Source organism: Cydia pomonella, chromosome 26, assembly GCF_033807575.1.
Source record: "Cydia pomonella isolate Wapato2018A chromosome 26, ilCydPomo1, whole genome shotgun sequence".
Classification (NCBI taxonomy): domain Eukaryota; kingdom Metazoa; phylum Arthropoda; class Insecta; order Lepidoptera; family Tortricidae; genus Cydia; species Cydia pomonella.
In genome coordinates this window covers 6,027,232-6,046,891 of record NC_084728.1, presented here as the reverse complement: position 1 = coordinate 6,046,891, position 19,660 = coordinate 6,027,232, and the positions used below count along the sequence as shown (strand labels likewise).

The 19,660-nt window shown below is 35.9% G+C and overlaps 1 long non-coding RNA gene across 1 annotated transcript; it reads right to left on the bottom strand.

The window, feature by feature from the left end:
• Nucleotides 1-5,761: 5,761 nt before the first annotated feature.
• LOC133532096 (uncharacterized) lies at nt 5,762-7,815 on the bottom strand. The gene is made up of 2 exons (XR_009801644.1): nt 7,715-7,815; nt 5,762-6,675 (listed from the first exon to the last, which is right to left on the bottom strand). It is a non-coding gene; the product is annotated as an uncharacterized LOC133532096 (long non-coding RNA).
• Nucleotides 7,816-19,660: the final 11,845 nt, after the last annotated feature.

The following is a 19,660-nucleotide window of genomic DNA, read 5'->3' as shown; positions in this document are numbered from 1 at the left end:
GATAAAACTTTTTTTCAATTTTAAGTATTTGTCAAGCTGTGGGCAATAATATATAGTGAAAAGTACTGAAAAGTAGCGTTAAGGAAAGATTTTTGATAAAAGTGACTGGTTTCGTTAACATTTTTAAACGATTTTCTTTTTTTTTGTGAAGAATTTTTTGTTTATGTTTGATTAATACAGTGTATTATGCTTTTAAACTTTCTAGTTTTTTTTAAATCCATTGCTAAATCAGTGACGTAATGGAACCTCTTCCCACCAAACATGAAGTATAATTGAGAGTATTTACTTGAATTGTAATTATATCTTAATAAATTTAATATTTTTAAGCTGTTCATACAATAAACTATCAAATTAGCTACAATTGAAAATAATTTAAAATATTTTCAAAAGTGGAATTCCTATACGTCACCAACAACTTTTTGTGAAACCGCCCAAGTACCTAAGTAACAGGGGCGTAGCTACCGCCGTATCTGCCGTATCAATTATACGGGGCCCCCGGGCCACGGGGGCCCCCAACGTGCGTTTTTGTGAGAAATCTTTACCCTTCCTAAGGGCCCCCAAACAAATTTTTATACGGGGCCCCGCCAAGGCACGCTACGCCACTGCTAAGTAAGTATTGTTTTTAAGCTCCGATGTTACAAAAACAATATAAAAGGTAGATTTAAGCCTAGCGAATACTTGTTAAAAAGAACATTGCAGTCGCGTAAATAGTGTAATATTTATAGCTGACCAAACTTTGATACATTCTATTGTTGGAAATGGACTGCATCGGCAATATCTTGGTCAGCATCGGTCATGTTTTGACTAGCCACTGGCGCCAGCGAGTAGACATGTCTGACTCAGCTGTATACAGGTGTTGTGAAGAAAAGTTACTCATAAGTACCTATATATTTCTATTATTTAGATAAATAGGGAGAGAGTACCATTTTGTACCATTTGGCGTTGAAACTCTAGGTCCATGGGGTCCCAGCGCGCACAAGTTTTTTGCAGAAATCGCGAAACGTCTAGTTGACGTAACTGGTGACCGAAGAGCTGGCGGCTTCCTCGCACAACGTATCAGTATTGCGATAAAACGAGGAAATGCCGCCAGCATCCTTGGTAATGCCTGAAGGGCCTATTTTACATATAAGTTAGTCATAGTAATTCTCTGTATATTATCTCTTATATCTTCTTCTTCCTAGCGTTGTCCCGGCATATTGCCACGGCTCATGGGAGCCTGAGGTCCGCTTGACAACTAATCCCAAGATTTGGCGTAGGCACTAGTTTTTACGAAAGCGACTAACACAATTTCAATATATACCTATCCCTTATATACATTGTTAATATGTGAATATATATGTTGCAAATGTATGTACACATGAAAAGGTAAAGTCTCAGTGTAACGGAATGTGTAATTGTATATTCGACCTGCAATGTAACCTGATTCTTATATGCAATAAAAAACTTTGAAGATTGATTCGTTTTATATCCAACTAAGAACGTATGTACGTAGCTCGACAATTCGAAAATTCCAAAAAAGAAAATAGATAATAACGTTGAACAGAGGTAACTCAACTAGTTTTAATTCATTGACATATCTAAAGACGGGCCTTACCGGCACTAAGAATGGTGCTATAGTTCAGTGGTGTCACTCTCGAATTCAAACAAACAAAGCCAACCGCGCGCGTAATGTGAACTCATCAACCAATCGCGTTGCGGCGTTAGACTGCACGATTGGCTTGAGAATTCGTGTGTGACACCGCCGTACTGGCCCCATTCGTATTGCCCATAAGGCCAGTCCTTAGAATAATGTTTTAATTCAGATTTTAATGTATTTTTTAACGAGCTTATAAAGTGCTGCTGGGCAAAACCTAGACTTCCAATCGTCCCGATTAACTGCAGCATCCGTCCACGTCCAGTTGCTGAGAAATGTGTCCAGGTCGTCCCGCCATCTTTTAGGCCGACCATGCATTATGTGTTTACGTTGTGGCACCCACTCCGTGGCTAGTTCAGCCCACCTTTGTGGGTGCTTATGTCGTACAGTCAGCATCAATAGTAGCGCATGAAACAACGCACCAAAAGTATCTGATATTCCGGATAACTTATCCAAATATAGATACATTTCTAAAATTCGTGCTCAAAAGTTATATCTTTTACAGTCTTAGTTGTTCTATATTAAAGCCATCACTTTTTGTTAAGCTGTTACAGAATAGTAGATACTTATGAAGCGTTGTTTGATCCGCTACTTTTGATGCTGACTGTACATGGACGATAAGTATTGTATGTGTATATGTACGTATCTATATCTAATGTCGTAACGATTTGGTGGCAGCGTATTTGAGTTAATATATTTACGTATCTAAATTTAAAGGGAGTGACGACCAGTTTGGCCTAGTGGGTAGTGACCCCGCCTACGAAGCCGATGGTCCCGGGTTCAAATCCTGGTAAGGGCATTTATTCGTGTGATGAGCATGGATATTTGTTCTGAGTCATGGGTGTGTTCTATGTATTTAAGTATTTATAAATATTTATATATTATATATATCGTTGTCTAAGTACCCTCAACTCAAGCCTTATTGAGCTTACTGTGGGACTTAATCAATTTGTGTATAACGTCCTATAATATTTATATTTATTTATTTATATAAGAACCACTATAACATAGCGAGGTGCCGGGAAGCTGATCTTTGCGAGGTCCTTTATCTTTGGTGTTAAATAGGCCAGTTGCCCCCTCCTCCCCTATTTACTGTTTATTACGTTAGAATCTAAAGTAATGTTTATATTTTGGTAATATTCTATTTGGAATTTGAGCGATGGTGGCCTTGCGGTAAGAGCGTGCGACTTGCAATACGGAGGTCTCGAGTTCAAGCCCCGGCTCGTACCAATGAGTTTTTCGGAACTTATGTTTGAAATATCATTTGATGATTAAATTTTGAATTGATTGTATAGTTTTTCCATATCATTTACATTTCATTCATTTCCATAACATACAATAAAAGAAGCAGGCAGCAGGCCCACCTAATATAAGCTATGGCCCCACTTTTTGTAAGAGGAGAGGCTAACAAAAGTCAATTACTGAACTAAGTATCAACTCAAAAAAACTCATAGGTATACCTATCCAATATGATATTATATACCTAACGATATACAGGTTATACTCATACCTACGTAAGGAGCACAAAAAATACTTCCATATTTATTTCTAAACCTACGAAGAGATCTGTTATCTTTGATTAATTTCGCATTCCATTCATCTTTGTCATACTCGTTGTTAAACATAAGCATGTCTCTTTCTCTTTCGGTGTGGGAGCTCGTTAGCACGTGCACATTTCTCGCTTACCTAGGCGCGACTAAAAGGCAAATTATACGGTCACGTCTGAAAATATCGATATGGACACAGTGCCAAAAATATGTATACACTACCTTCATATATGGGGAATAAGGTCGTGTATACATATTTTAGGCACTTTTTACGTATCGATATTTTCAGACGTGACTGTATAATTTGCCTTCAGTAGCTAATAAGGTAAGCGTTTCAATTTTGGAACGCCTATAACATATGTTAGAGAGGCATGGGCATTGTGAATGTCCAAGAGAGGTATGGGCATTGTGAATGTCATCTCGCTTTGTGTGGTAGGGCACAGCACAGCGGATGTCATTCCATATCTAGAGCAGAGCCCAACTGGGGAAGTACCTCCACCTTACAGAAAATCGCAGCCAAATAACACTAGACCCTACTCATGGTGTTGTGTTCCTGCCGGTGAGTAAGTTTGCCAGAGCTCAACGAGGGGGGGAGGGGGTTAGGGTCGGCAACGCGCATGTAACTCCTCTGGAGTTGCAGGCGTACATAGGCCACGGAGACTGCTTACCATCAGGCGGGCCGTATGCTTGTTTGCCACCGACGTAGTATAAAAAAAAATGTTTAGTTATAATATACGTACCCAAAATATACATTTACCTAATAAAGCATCTATCCTGATGATGCTGTGATATGAATAAGATGTTACCTATAGTATTTTTACATTGTTAACTACAGTATTCTTCAAACTCGATGGGTACGGTTATAAGTAGGTGTATAATCTCCATATAATTTATAACCTAAAAACTCACTCTAAATTATATTGAGATGACATCTGTCAGCGTGCAAACAGGAGCGTTTGAAAAATACTATAGGGAGCGTGCATGAACTGTAGGGGGCAGCACAGGAGCCGTCAGATTTTTGGCGAGAGGCGTAAATGTGATGTTTATTGTTCCGATGTAGCCCACAAGAGGGCAGAACCTACTATGCACAAGAAAACACGTGACGTGTAAATTTACATGTTTATTGTTCCGATGGAGGCCAAAAGATGGCAGACCCTCCAACGCGCACGGTCCCTATAGCAGATCAGGTGGCGTGCCCAACATGCCAATCGTTTACGCTCCAAACGCATCTGTCGCAGTAATAGGAAGAGAGCTACGCTACGGAAGGTTAAAGATTGGCATGTTGACTAAGCACCTAGCTTACCTACTTAGGCCTAGACATATGTTTTGACTATCTCAGACCGGCGCCAGCAACTGGACATGTATAAGTCACGTACCTAAAAAACCGGGCGAGTGCGAGTCGGACTCGCACACGAAGGGTTCCATACCATTATTTATAAAAACGGCAAAATAAATATGTTTGTTGTATGGGAGCCCCCCTTAAATATTTATTTTATTCTGTTTTTAGTGTTTGTTGTTATAGCGGCAACAGAAATACATCAGCTGTAAAAATTTCAACTGTCTAGTGTCAATCTGTCTATCACGGTTCATGAGATACAGCCTGGTGACAGACGGACGGACAGCGAAGTCTCAGTAATAGGATCCCGTTTGACCCTTTGGGTACGGAACCCTAAAAACGAACGATCTATATCTAGGCACGTACTTATTTATCTACAAAATAGGCTGATTAAGATGTTAATTTCTGAACTAAGTTTCAACCAGTGCCGGATTAACCATTAAACAAAATAAGCACTTGCTTAGGGCACCACGTCTAGGGGGGCACCAAAATCGTAGGAAAAAAACGCGCAGGCTGCATCGCAGTCGTAGTACTTATGTACACGAAACTTTTTGTCGACTTTGACGTATGCAAGTACCCATCTAATAACGAAGGGTCGTAAAAGAGTGAGGACACGTAAGCACATCTCCAACCCTTCGCGGAGGCCCTCAAATCCCATAGCCAAAATATCTTAATTTGTGGCCAACCGATTTTCTCGACGCAGATTACCGATTTTGTAGCGAATTTTGCTCTCTTGCACGCCAGATGTGTCGGCCTGGCCGAGTTGCTGCAGAACCACGATCCTGCGACCTATAGTGTAGGAAATAAAGGTAGTGGACCCCGCAGTAATCCCTCTGCCAGAAAAAACTTTACAGTATGATAATGTATCAATAAATAAAAAGTATTTTCTTAATTTCCAAAGAATAATAATAATAGGATTTAAGTAAATACCTAAAGTATTAAATCGTTTATATCTTTTTACGGAAAAATGCTCCGTTCAAACTTTCTTCACCAGACATATTACATGTAACGTATTACAACGATATATGAAATATCCAAAAAAATATCCCAGCAGAAATACCAATATTAATAAAATATAATTTTTGGACGTGTCTTGGACCGGAAAATTACTCCGTCTAATTTTTTCACTGGAATGCCAGTTTATTGCCGTTTTATAGCTACAAAATGAAAATCTAAGAAAAAATCCATGTAACTATACTCTTTTCAGAAATTGCCTTTTAATTCGCTGTGTAAAATTTCTCTATCCATTTTATTTATTGAATTAAGATCACAGTTTTATTTCCATCCAACTATAAAAACATCCAAAAAAATAACGAGCGTATTAAAAACTTAACATATCGGGAGCAGTGTGTAGGGAGCGGGGTGCGGGAGCGGTACCGGCCGCCGCCAGCGCGCGCGCCGCGCCTGCCCGGCGGTGGCAGCTTGCTACTTTTCTATTCATTCGCGTATCGCCGAGGTGAATAGGTTACTGTTTTTTTTTTTAATATTGCTACTTGTTTCTATTTTGACCTGCCTAATGCCTGCCTGTCTGTGTAGTACCTACCGTAAGTATAGTCTCTACCGTACCTACAAATGAAGTAGGTAGGTTATGCAGTGTCTCTAATTTAAATATTTATATTCTTAAATTCAATTTATTCAATTCGAGTCGTACGTATTAGGCCACCAAACGAAGGAAAAAACGGGGAAATAATTCGTGTATAAGCGAATTTTGGCATAGTTGTAGATAAAGGTACCTTACATAACATACTGAAAATACTGATAGATGGGGGTGGCGCTATTGTGTACGGGGGAGGGAGGGTTTAAATGTCCCTTTTTTAGTTTATCTTAAATAACTCGTAAACGGTGGCCCATGTCAAAAAATGATCTATCACGCAAATCATCTATTTAACATTTCCTACAAGAAAATTTCAGTACACTTTTTCACTAGTATAAATATTTAAAATGATATTAAAGCGGGAAAATTAATTGAAGTCAATTTTCTGGTCCATTTTTCTATAATATTTTCGTAAACGGTTGCAATTAGCAAAAAACGCTGTAAAATGTAAATAATCTACACAAAACTTCTACAAAAAAGATTCAGTACACTTTGTGAAAGGATCAATATTTAAAAAGATATTAAAAAGGGAAAGTTAATAAAACCAATTCTAAGGTTCCTTTTTCTTTAGTTTTCGTAAATAATTTGTAAAGTATGACCCATAGCAAAAAAATGTCTCTTACTATCTCACATATCTATAGATGTTAAGAAACCTTAGAATTGGTTTTATTAACTTTCCCTTTTTAAATATTGATCCTTTCACAAAGTGTACTGAATCTTTTTTGTAGAAGTTTTGTGTAGATTATTTACATTTTACAGCGTTTTTTGCTAATTGCAACCGTTTACGAAAATATTACAGAAAAATGGACCAGAAAATTGACTTTAATTAATTTTCCCGCTTTAATATCATTTTAAATATTGATCCTAGATATTAAACGGAGAAAGTTAATTTTAATCAATTCTGCATATTATTTGTGTTTCTCGCTTTAATAGCTTAATAAATATTGATCTTAGGGAAAAGTGTTCCGCATCTCATTTGTAGAATTTTTCATTATAATTGTTTATATATATATATATATATACATATATATATATATATTTGCTATAGGTCATAATACTTTACAAATTATTTACGAAAAAATAAAAAAAAGAGACCTGAGGATTCATTGTAAGTAACTTTGCCCCTCTGACTAAAAAAAAACCGAACAAGTCCGAGTCGGACTCGCCCACCGAGGGTTCCGTACTTTTTAGTATTTGTTGCTATAGCGGCAACAGAAATACATCATCTGTGAAAATTTCAACTCACGCAGACGGACGGACGGACAGCGGAGTCTTATTAATAGGGTCCCGTTTTACCCTTTGGGTACCCTAAAAAGGACCTGGAAACTGATTATAATGAATTTTAATATCTCATTAAATATTTATCCTAGCGAAAAAATGTACGGAACTTTTGTTGTACAAAATTACATTTCTATTATTAATGTATAAAGAACTTTTTGCATTGGGCCACTGTTTACGAGTTATTCACGAAAAACAAAAAAATTAGGGACTTTCCCCCTTTAATATTGTTTTAAATATTGATCCTGGAGAAAAGTGTTCTGTATGTTTTTTGTAGGAAATATTATGTTAATTATTTATTAAACCTTAGAATTGGTTTTATTAACTTTCCCTTTTTAATATCTTTTTAAATATTGATCCTTTCACAAAGTGTACTGAATCTTTTTTGTAGAAGTTTTGTGTAGATTATTTACATTTTACAGCGTTTTTTGCTAGTTGCACCCGTTTACGAAAATATTATAGAAAAATGGACCAGAAAATTGACTTTAATTAATTTTCCCGCTTTAATATCATTTTAAATATTGATCCTAGTGAAAAAGTGTACTGAAATTTTCTTGTAGGAAATGTTATATAGATGATTTGCGTGAGATAGAGAGATATAGATATCTATAGATGTTATGTTACTTATTTATACATTAACGTATAAGTAACATAACATTTTCTATAAGAAATATGTAGCACACTTTTCGCTTGGATGAATATTTAAAAAGCTAAAATATATATAAATCAATGTTAAAAACCCTTTTTAGTTTTCGTAAGTAACTCGTAAACGGTAGCCCGTAGCAAAACACGTTCTTATACATAAAGAATGCACATAATATTTCCTACAAAAAATACTTCGATCACTTTTCTCTAGGATCAATTTTAAGAAGATATTATAGGGGGTAAATCAATTCATAGGTACTTTTTTTAGTTGTTCGTAAATAACTCTTAAACGGTGCTCCAGTGCAATAAGAATGTTAAACATAAATACTTAACATAAAATTTTCTAGAAAAAAGATTTCTTACACTTTTTCTTTAGGATCAATATTATTGAGATATTAAACGGAGAAAGTTAATTTTAATCAATTCTGCACATTATTTGTGTTTCTCGCTTTAAAAGCTTAATAAATATTGATCTTAGGGAAAAGTGTTCCGCATCTCTTTTGTAGAATTTTTCATTATAATTGTTTATATATATATATATATATATATATATATATATATATATATATATATATATATATATATATATATATATATATATATATATATATATATTTGCTATAGGTCATAATACTTTACAAATTATTTACGAAAAAATAAAAAAAAGAGACCTGAGGATTCATTGTAAGTAACTTTGCCCCTCTGACTAAAAAAAACCGAACAAGTCCGAGTCGGACTCGCCCACCGAGGGTTCCGTACTTTTTAGTATTTGTTGTTATAGCGGCAACAGAAATACATCATCTGTGAAAATTTCAACTCACGCAGACGGACGGACGGACAGCGGAGTCTTATTAATAGGGTCCCGTTTTACCCTTTGGGTACCCTAAAAAGGACCTGGAAACTGATTATAATGAATTTTAATATCTCATTAAATATTGATCCTAGCGAAAAAATGTACGGAACTTTTGTTGTACAAAATTACATTTCTATTATTAATGTATAAAGAACTTTTTGCATTGGGCCACTGTTTACGAGTTATTCACGAAAAACAAAAAAATTAGGGACTTTCCCCCTTTAATATTGTTTTAAATATTGATCCTGGAGAAAAGTGTTCTGTATGTTTTTTGTAGGAAATATTATGTTAATTATTTATGTATAAGAACTTGTTTTGTTATGAGCTGCCGTTTAAGAGATATTTACGAAAAACTAAGAAGTGACTTTAAAATTGATTAGTATTAATATTCCCGCTTTAGTATCTTTTTAAATGTTGATCCTAGCGAAAAGTTTCACATATCTTTCTTGTAGAAAAATTTATGGTTAATATTTATGTATGAGAGATTTTTTGCTATGGATCATACTTTACAAATTAGTTACGAAAAACGAAAGAAAAGGAACCTTAGAATTGATTTTAATTGACTTTCCCTCTTTAATATCTTTTTAATTATTGATACTTTCAAAAAGTTTACTGAATCTTTTTTGTAAAAAAAAATTGTGTAAATTATTTACGTTTAACAAGGTCTTTGCTATTGGGGACCGTTTACGGGTTATTCACGAAAATATAGTAAAATGGACCATAAAATTTATTTTATTAACTTTCCCGCTTTAATATTTTTTAAATGTTGATCCTAGCGAAAAAGTGCACTGAATCTTTCGATTAGGCAATTATATATATATTATTTACGTTAAAGAACATTTTTTGCTATGGGCCACCGTTTACGAGTTATTTAAGAAAAACTGAAAAAAGGTACCTTTAAACCCCCCTACCCGTTAGCGCCACCACCATCCATCAGTACTTTCAGTATGTTGTGTAAGGCACCTTTAACTACAATAGTACCAAATTTTGCTTATACACGAATTATTTCCGCCAGTGAGCTGTTTGTGTTCTTCATTTGGTGGGCTATATGTAATAGTGTTAGAGTTGCATAATATTTATAAATGTCAGTCTATGTGGGCGTCTAAAGAAGGTAGCTGGCTGGGACTGGATGCAGAAAACGGGAAATCGTGTTTTGTGGCGCACCTGGGGGAGGCCTATGTCCAGCAGTGGACTACAACAGGCTGACGATAATGATGATGAAGTATCTTTCAGCTTATAGTACAAGTTTCATCAAAACTGGTTCAGTAGTTTTAAAGATCTCGACGGTTAAGTTTTAAGATATCGCAATTTATTAACGATAAGCATACATTATGTAGGTAATCTTTATTACGTGGCAAAAATTCTAGAACCTAATTGTTTTTGACGTCGGTTGTTATTAACGTCTTTAGCGTGATATTATTCTAATCAATGTTATATAAAACTGCGTAAGTATATATTATTCGGTACAAAGAAAACGCAAAAATCACTAAATGTAGTGTAAAGACTCACACACCAGTGACAACGACAACTCCCTTCTTAAGTGTGGACTGCGGGTCACGCGGTCGGGTCGTACTAGTAGCACAAGGACACGTATCTGCACTTAACTGCTAAAGGAAGACGGTACATTATTGCGTAACCGCGGGATGGATTTATCTTCGCTTCAAAAATTTCGGTGTTCTGGATGATATTTCTTTTGGATATTTTGAATTTAAGTGTATACGTGACTACTTAGTATATATTTAAAAAGAATACAGGCTGAGAAATTTTCCACTCTCAGTTTTTAATAGTTGTAAAATACATACATTTGGGTATGTATTTTTTTTGGATATTCTTACCCACTACGCCAAATTATATTCTAAGATCATATAAGAAGAAAAAAATGATAGAGCAATTTTCCGATGAAAATGAGTGCCAAAAAAAGGAATTATCATTAAAAAAAAATCTCATGTTTGACAAAGTTTTTAGATTTTTTTCTAGTATTACATACTGATACAAATAACTTATTTGGTAAAATAATTTTGAACAGAGGAATTACTCGGTTAAACATATAAACAGATTTATATTTTTACGTATAAATACCTAACTTAGAAGTGTTTTTTTTTTTGGATATTTATATGTTAGTTTCGACTCATACTATACAATAACCAAGCAAAATTTCATCGACTGAAAAATTAATGCATGGGTCTCCATACAACAACTTGCTTCATTTCCTACACTACTAATTGTCAAACTGTTATAAAGGGCCCCGCGAAAACACAAAACCAAAAGCAACTTATTAAGTTTCGGTTTCCACTTAAGCCAAAGGCCGAGCAGTAGGAGAACCATTATTACATAGGTTCGATTTCAAGCCACTCTATTGCAGTTCGGCGTTAGGTCTTGTGCGACGCTAGGCATTCTACTTTGTGCAAACTGCCTTACTTTCACTTAACATGGATCCAAATCTAAGCTGTCCTCTCTCGAAGCTGGGCCTTCTGCCTTGCTCACACCTCGCCATCAGTTGTATTGTATGATAACCCACCGCGATCGGACGCTCCGGACGTTCAGCCAGCCTCATACCTCGCCAGTGGTCAAATTCAAATGCTTTCTTCCAGCTCGACCTTTGGCCTCATCCATGCCTCATCCGTAAGCGCCGATCGAACGCTCCGCGCGTTCAGCCTTATGAAAAGCTCAGCCTTAGACTTTGCCTTTAAAAACACTGATTTAAACTTTCACGATTTAGGCCAATCAAATTAGATCCAAAAACAGCGTTTTGAGGAATTATTTTCCCAGCAAGCTGGAAAATGTTTTAATACTTTCATTTCATTCTAAATGCGTGTAATCCAAGTTTGCTCCATCCCAGGGGGTATGCATACATTTTGGGATCCTTAGGAGATATTTTTTTCCTTTCGAAACCACTTGATTTTGATGGACATAGGACAATTCGTGGATTAGACACTGGTAAGAAGGCGTTTTTGGATTTTTAACATGATTTTACCAAAAATAAAAAATGTCGACCTTTTTATACAATTTAGACTAGGAATATATATTAGGGTACCTTCAATAAATCAATATGTTTTATTGCAAGAACATAATTAAATTACATTTCGGATCCTCAGATATCAGTTTTAATCATAATTAGAACAAATTTTCCGCCGGATGTACCGTTTTCGATTTTCAAGCAAAAAAAACTGAAAAAGAGGAAACATTTATGCACACCTCCTGGAATGGAGCAAACTCGGATTACACGCATTTTTAGGACCAAATTTTATTATTTAAGAAAACGGGACTTAATCGCGTTTGATTAAGTTCTAAAATTACCTCCAACGTCAAGATAATGATGTCGACTTTACCCAGTCTTCTCCGAGACCATGGGAAAAAAGCCGTTTTTGAAACGTCGGGACAGTGCGTAATTTTAAAACTTTCCCTATTAAGTCCCGTTTTCGTAAACAATAATTTGCTATTTAAGACACTTGCGGCCATTGGTTCTTGTGCTGACAAGAACCAATGGCCAATGGCTACGCTCCTACTGAAGCTCTGCCTTTGCTCTCACATGAATGAGCTTCGCAGGAAAGCTCTAGAGGTTGCAAAACCCTGTGCGGAGTACGGCCTATGCTTTTTATGTCTTCTCACACTTGGACATTGGTTGGCTCGCCTCCGGCCTTATGCGAAGCACGATCTTCAATTTGCTAACACTTGAACTTACATACTGTTGGAACATTACTGCTGCAGTACTGTCAATTTCCGTGATAAAATGATGTGTTGGATTGAAAATTCTATTCTCAGCAGTAATGCGGCAATAAACGTCACTCAATTTACCAAGAAAATTCAATGTAATCTTGATGAGGGGGCACCATGGTCTAGAAATGCTTAGGGCATCAAAATGTCTTAATCCGGCACTGGTTTCAACACATGACGCTTTAAAAAAATACGCAAGTAAGTATAACGGGTGAGCACTGATTGCTGACTAGTACGTTATCTTTTCGGGGATAAGCAAAGTAATATTATTTTGTTTGAATTAATGTGGATTTCCGCAAAGTAACGCCTGATTAGATAAGATTAGTAACGGCATGGCGCCACACATCTATTAATAAATAAATAAATAAATAAATATTAAAGGACATTCTTACACAGATTGACTAAGTCCCACGGGAAGCTCAAGAAGGCTTGTGTTGTGGATACTCAGACAACGATATATATAATATACAAATACTTAAATACATAGCAAACATCCATGACCTAGGAACATATATCTGTGCTCATCACACAAATAAATGCCGGTAATTTGAAACCAGGACCATCAGCTTCATAAGCAGGGTCACTAGTGTCACTACCCACTAGGCCCGCCCGGTCGCCAAAATTAATCTAGATCTAGTACATGTTAATGATAAAATTAATATATGTTTGTCTTATATTTTTTGATAGATATATATAGAGGTATTACAGTAACTGTACAAATACCAAACTAAAGTAATAATAACTAGCTTGAATGTAAAATGGGCCCTTGAGGCATTGTACCAAGGAAGCTGGCGGCATTTCCTCGTTGTATAGCAATGCTGATACTTTGTTCGAGGAAGCCGCCAGCTCTTCGGTCACCAGTAACGTCAAGCAGAGTTAATTTATTACTTTTTTGACATATATTATTATATATGTATATTTTTGACTTCATAATTGACGATCTTGCGAAATTCTTAATGTAAAAGTCTCTAAAATAATGCAATATTTATTAAAAATAACTGCATCAATATAATTGCTCAAAATTCAGAATTGCTTTAATTAGACCAAGTCGATATTTGATATGATGTTTTATAATGGCTTGTTGGTAAAGGACCAATTAAATCCTTGTGTAAAAATACTTTGAGTCTAATTGCCAAAAATGTTCAACATTTCGACGCTTAAGAATCAATACTGTCTAACTAACATTTTTTAAGTTTTTTAGCTTTTAATGCAGTTATGTTCGTTATCTTTTTCTGCATCTAACTGCATTAAAAGGTAAAAAACGAAAAAAATGTTAGACAGTATTGATTCTTAAGCGTCGATTTGATATTTTTACATTTGAACTTTTTTTACGGAATTTATTTATAATGATTAGAATTAACATAAAACCTATAAGTAAAACAAAACTAAAATAAATCTAAAAATGGCCCTACGGCATAGTATCGAAGACGCTGGGACCATTTCCTCGCTGGATCATTAGACTGATGCGTTGTGCTAGGAAGCTGCCAGCTCTTCGATCTCCTGTGGCGTCTCTGAGTCTCTTCGACTTCTTTCTTTTTTACAAATATTGTTAACGATGTGCTGATATTTTGTAAAACGGAAAACATCTGGCCCGTTTGCATGTGGATGTAATAGGCCCTTAAGAAGTTCATAAAAAATCGTTCCGAAACTACCAAAATGTTGCAAAATGGTCTTTCAAAGCCTGGTTTAATGCTACCTCTCCACTACTCGTTTATCTCAAGAATATCTTGGTGTCCGGCGTGGTCATCGTTCGCCTAAATTGGGGGGTAGTTTCATTTCGATTATTTTTGGCTTACCCTTGTTGATGTAATAAATGTGTCTGGCACAAATATACACATAGGTGATTAAAAAATCAAAGTTTAATTTTTTTTACCTATTAAAATAATAGTTAGTAAGTAATTTGAGAATTTATTTTAACATTTAGGGGTCGCTACCACCAGTACCAGCTACAACTTTTCTACAATTAGGTTTTTACTGCGATGTGTGATATGCTGATATGGTTTGCTTTTAGTATGTTCCATAACAATATTTACCTATTATACTAGTTTATGTGACCGCTATATTATTCAAAGTGTAATTTACGATAATATTGCCTATGTTTAATTTCATAAATTTTGAAATGTAGAGATCACTAAAATATCAATTAAAAATATATTTAAAAAATGTAGTTGTTTTCCAACGCAATACAACATTTTTAGAGGGTGAGTTGAGATAAAAAAAAAAATTACGTTTGTATGAAAAACCTATCTTGCTGGGGACTCTTTAACCTGTCTAATGTACAATAAAGTATTTAGGTACGTATGTACATACAATTTTGCGGCAGCCCCCTTTTAAGGTGAGATCAACTCAAGTCCCGATGTATTTATACAAATTAAATTCGAGTCTTGAACTTTTAGATAAATAAAAGTTCCATATTCAAAAGAGCAGAAATTGCCCTGAGTCTTAAGATTTTATTTGATCAACAATGGTACAGTCAGCGTCGAATACTTTGTGGCAGTCAAAGTGGCCAAATAGTTCGGTACACCATACTAAATATATGGTGTACCGAACTATTTGGCTACTTTGGATGCTACAAAGTATTTGACGCTGACTGTACACCCAGCTGTAAAAGTGCATACCCACTTTATGAATGAATTCCATTTATAAACTAGGTAGGTATGCCTCTTTGCCGCTCGTTGTACATCATTTTGATTCAACCTCAACGAATAATATTCAATTAAATTTGAGACATACCTAATAATTTAAAGGTGCTAGTTGTTTCATTTTAGACACGGACATATGTACCTACAAATCCTACAGTACAGATCAGACGCATCTTCCCTGCAGTCGGATAATTAAGATTGTTGCATTTTTTAAAGAATAGATACCTTACTTCGTAAACTGCAAGGGTAGTCGTTGTTGTATGGACTACAAAATACCCTACACAGTTGACAAAAGAATGTACAGAAGAGACGACGATAGCACTTTGTCAACTGCGAGGATAAGCATTGTTTTATGGACTACAAAATACCCTACACAGTTGACAAAATAATGTACATAAGAGACGACGATAGCACTTCGTAAACTGCGAGGGTAGTCGTTGTTTTATGGACTACAAAATACCCTACACAGTTGACAAAATAATGTACAGAAGAGACGACGATAGCACTTCGTAAACTGCGAAGGTAGTCGTTGTTTTATGGACTACAAAATACCCTACATAGTTGGCAAAAGAATGTACAGAAGAGACGACGATAGAGCTTCGTTAACTGCGAGGGTAGGCATTGTTTTATGGACTACAAAACACCCTTCACAGTTGACAAAAGAATGTACAGAAGAGACAACAATAGCACTTCGTAAACTGCGAGGGTAGTCGTTTTATGGACTACAAAATACCCTACACAGTTGACAAAAGAATATACGGAAGAGACGACGATAGCACTTTGTCAACTGCGAGGGTAAGCATTGTTTTATGGACTACAAAATACCCTACACAGTTGACAAAATAATGTACATAAGAGACGACGATAGCACTTCGTAAACTGCGAGGGTAGGCATTGTTTTATGGACTACAAAATACCCTACACAGTTGACAAAATAATGTACAGAAGAGACGACGATAGCACTTCGTAAACTGCGAAGGTAGTCGTTGTTTTATGGACTACAAAATACCCTACACAATTGACGAAATAATGTACAGAAGAGACGACGATAGAGCTTCGTTAACTGCGAGGGTAGGCATTGTTTTATGGACTACAAAATACCCTACACAGTTGACAAAATAATGTACAGAAGAGACGACGATAGCACTTCGTAAACTGCGAAGGTAGTCGTTGTTTTATGAACTACAAAATACCCTACACAATTGACGAAATAATGTACAGAAGAGACGACGATAGAGCTTCGTTAACTGCGAGGGTAGGCATTGTTTTATGGACTACAAAATACCCTACACAGTTGACAAAATAATGTACATAAGAGACGACGATAGCACTTCGTAAACTGCGAGGGTAAGCATTGTTTTATGGACTACAAAATACCCTACACAGTTGACAAAATAATGTACAGAAGAGACGACGATAGCACTTCGTAAACTGCGAGGGTAAGCATTGTTTTATGGACTACAAAATACCCTACACAGTTGACAAAATAATGTACAGAAGAGACGACGATAGCACTTCGTAAACTGCGAAGGTAGTCGTTGTTTTATGGACTACAAAATACCCTACATAGTTGGCAAAAGAATGTACAGAAGAGACGACAATAGCACTTCGTAAATTGCGAGGGTAGTCGTTGTTTTATGGACTACAAAATACCCTACATAGTTGGCAAAAGAATGTACAGAAGAGACGACAATAGCACTTCGTAAACTGCGAGGGTAGCCGTTGTTTTATGGACTACAAAATACCCTACATAGTTGACAAAAGAATGTACGGAAGAGACGACGATAGCACTTCATAAACTGTGAGGGTAGTCGTTATTTTATGGACTACAAAATACCCTACACAGTTGAAAAAAGAATGTACGGAAGAGACGACGATAGCTTCCCACCAAAACATTTTCATGTAAAATGTTGCCAAGACGAAACCATATGGCTCGCACTGTCAAATAGTTATCAAATTCATGAAGATCCAAGCTTCTAACTTTACACGTCCTCACTCAAGATGCCCTGATTTCTTTCATTTGGAAAAAGGTCTTTTCAAGTGTAATAAACACACGTAAAGTTGGTTAAATTTCATACTGAATTCGAAAATGTTATTTAGTTACTTAAAAAAATTACCAAGATAGAGGTCTGATTATATTTTTCCTGTAAAATTTATAGTAATGTTAATATTATATAAAAATCTCAAATATCTAGAGTGGTATTTTTTTCACATTTTCCTTCATAAATATTTTTCCCCATGAAAAAAAAATTGAAATGTCATTTGATATTGACCACTAGCTTTTCGGTGAAGGAAAACATCGTGAGGAAACCTGCATACATCTGCGAAGAAATTCAAAGGTGTATGTGAAGTCTCCAATCCGCATTGGGCTAGCGTGGGGACTATAGCCCGAGCCCTCTCGCTCATGAGAGGAGTCCTGTGCCCAGCAGTGGGACGTATATAGGCTGAATTATTATTTTATTATGTATGTCTTTCCCATCACGGAACAATGGTGCTCCGGACCTTTGGGAGGCGTGCGCGGAGCCGAAGCCAACACGTAGAGGCCCTTTTGACACTTTAATGAAATGTAAGGGGTACACCTAGCGGATGTTGCCCTTGCCCGTGTCATGGGACGCACGCAGAGGCAGCACCCGCCAGGGTGTAAGGACTATTTGAGGGTTGATGGAATCTAAAATGAACTGGGCTATTGGGTGAAAGCGATGGACTAAATACTGGGCTATGGGATAAAAAACCGGACGCCTGCCTAATAAAACGGTATTCAATTTTATTTCCGGCAGACGGTGACTCGCCCCCACAAGATGGGCCCCACAATTTATTATTATTATTATGAAAAAAAAATGAAATGTTGACATTTCATACCCCACTTGACCTAGTCACTGGACTTTTTGCCCCCTCTTCATATTGGGCATTTAAGGCATTTTCCATAATTAATATAAATTAAATAATACTTTCAATGTGTCCGGGACTCCGGGTTAGCGTTGTTCATAACTATTCCAAATTTCAAATCGATAGTTTAAGTGGTTCTCGAGATTAACGATGTGACAATGACAGACAGACGGAAGGACGGGCAGAGTCGCACCATAACGGTTTCCCTAAAAATGTAACATCAAATTAAATGTACCTATAAAAAAAAAATTGATCGTCATTACTAATTTTATTAGACGGTAAGTTTATTATAAGTATTTAAACCTACCTACCTTGTACAATCACGCAACAGTTGCAAAAAAAATCCAAAAAAAACAAAAACAAACATTATTTTTGACGCAAATCTTATCTTATCTTATTTACCTTTAAACGAGCAATTCTTGTATATTTATATATTTCGGGGATATCGGAAACGGTTCTAACGATTTCGATGAAATTTGCTATACAGCGGTTTTCGGGGGCAAAAATCGATCTAGCTAGGTCTTATCGCACGGAAAACGCGCATTTTTGAGTTTTTATATGTTTTCCGAGCAAAGCTCGGTTTCCCAGATATTTTTTACCTTTAAACGAGCAATTCTTGTATATTTATATATTTCGGGGATATCGGAAACGGCTCTAACGATCTCGATGAAATTTGCTATATGGCGGTTTTTGGGGGCAAACAATCTATCTAGCTAGTTCGTATCTCTGGGAAAATGCCCATTTTTGAGTTTTTATATGTTTTCCGAGCAAAGCTCGGTATCTCATATATTCGTACTTCCTTAAATAAGTATGTGAGTAATTAAAATAAGTTTTCATTGAAAAAAAAACTTTACGTACTTTCTTTGCTAGCAGAATGAAAAAGTATTTATGCATATATTATAAGTAATATAAGTATGTATATTTACATGTATGTATATATTGATGGTACGTTATTGTATTATATTTCAATTCAATTCATTTCAATTATTTATTTGTGTTGAGTCTAGGGAGATATTTGTTTGTTGTTGTTAAAGTAGCACCGCCTACAATCTCTCTGCTTTGCCTAAAGGTTGACTGGTAGAGAATGCCTCAAGGCATTAAGTCCGCCTTTTGTACTATAAGATTTTTTTTCGTGCAATAAAGATTAAATAAATAAATAAATAAACTTGTATTACAGGGATGTTTTGATTTGAATATCTACATATCTACTGGCTTCGTTAACTACCAATTAAATAAATAAATAAATATTTGGAGACAATCTTACCCCAAATAATCCCACAGATTACCCCTAAACTAAGCAAAGCTTGTACTATGGGTACTAGGCGACTATACATATACATACGTATATAGATAAATACATACTTATATACAAAGCAAACACCCATGACTCAGGAACAAATATCTGTGTTCATCACACAAATGCCCTTACCGGGATTCGAAACCCGAACATCGGCTTCATAGGCAGGGTCACTACCCACTAGGCCAGACCGGTCGACTGTGTAAATGTATTTAGCTTGTGAAATGAAACTAGG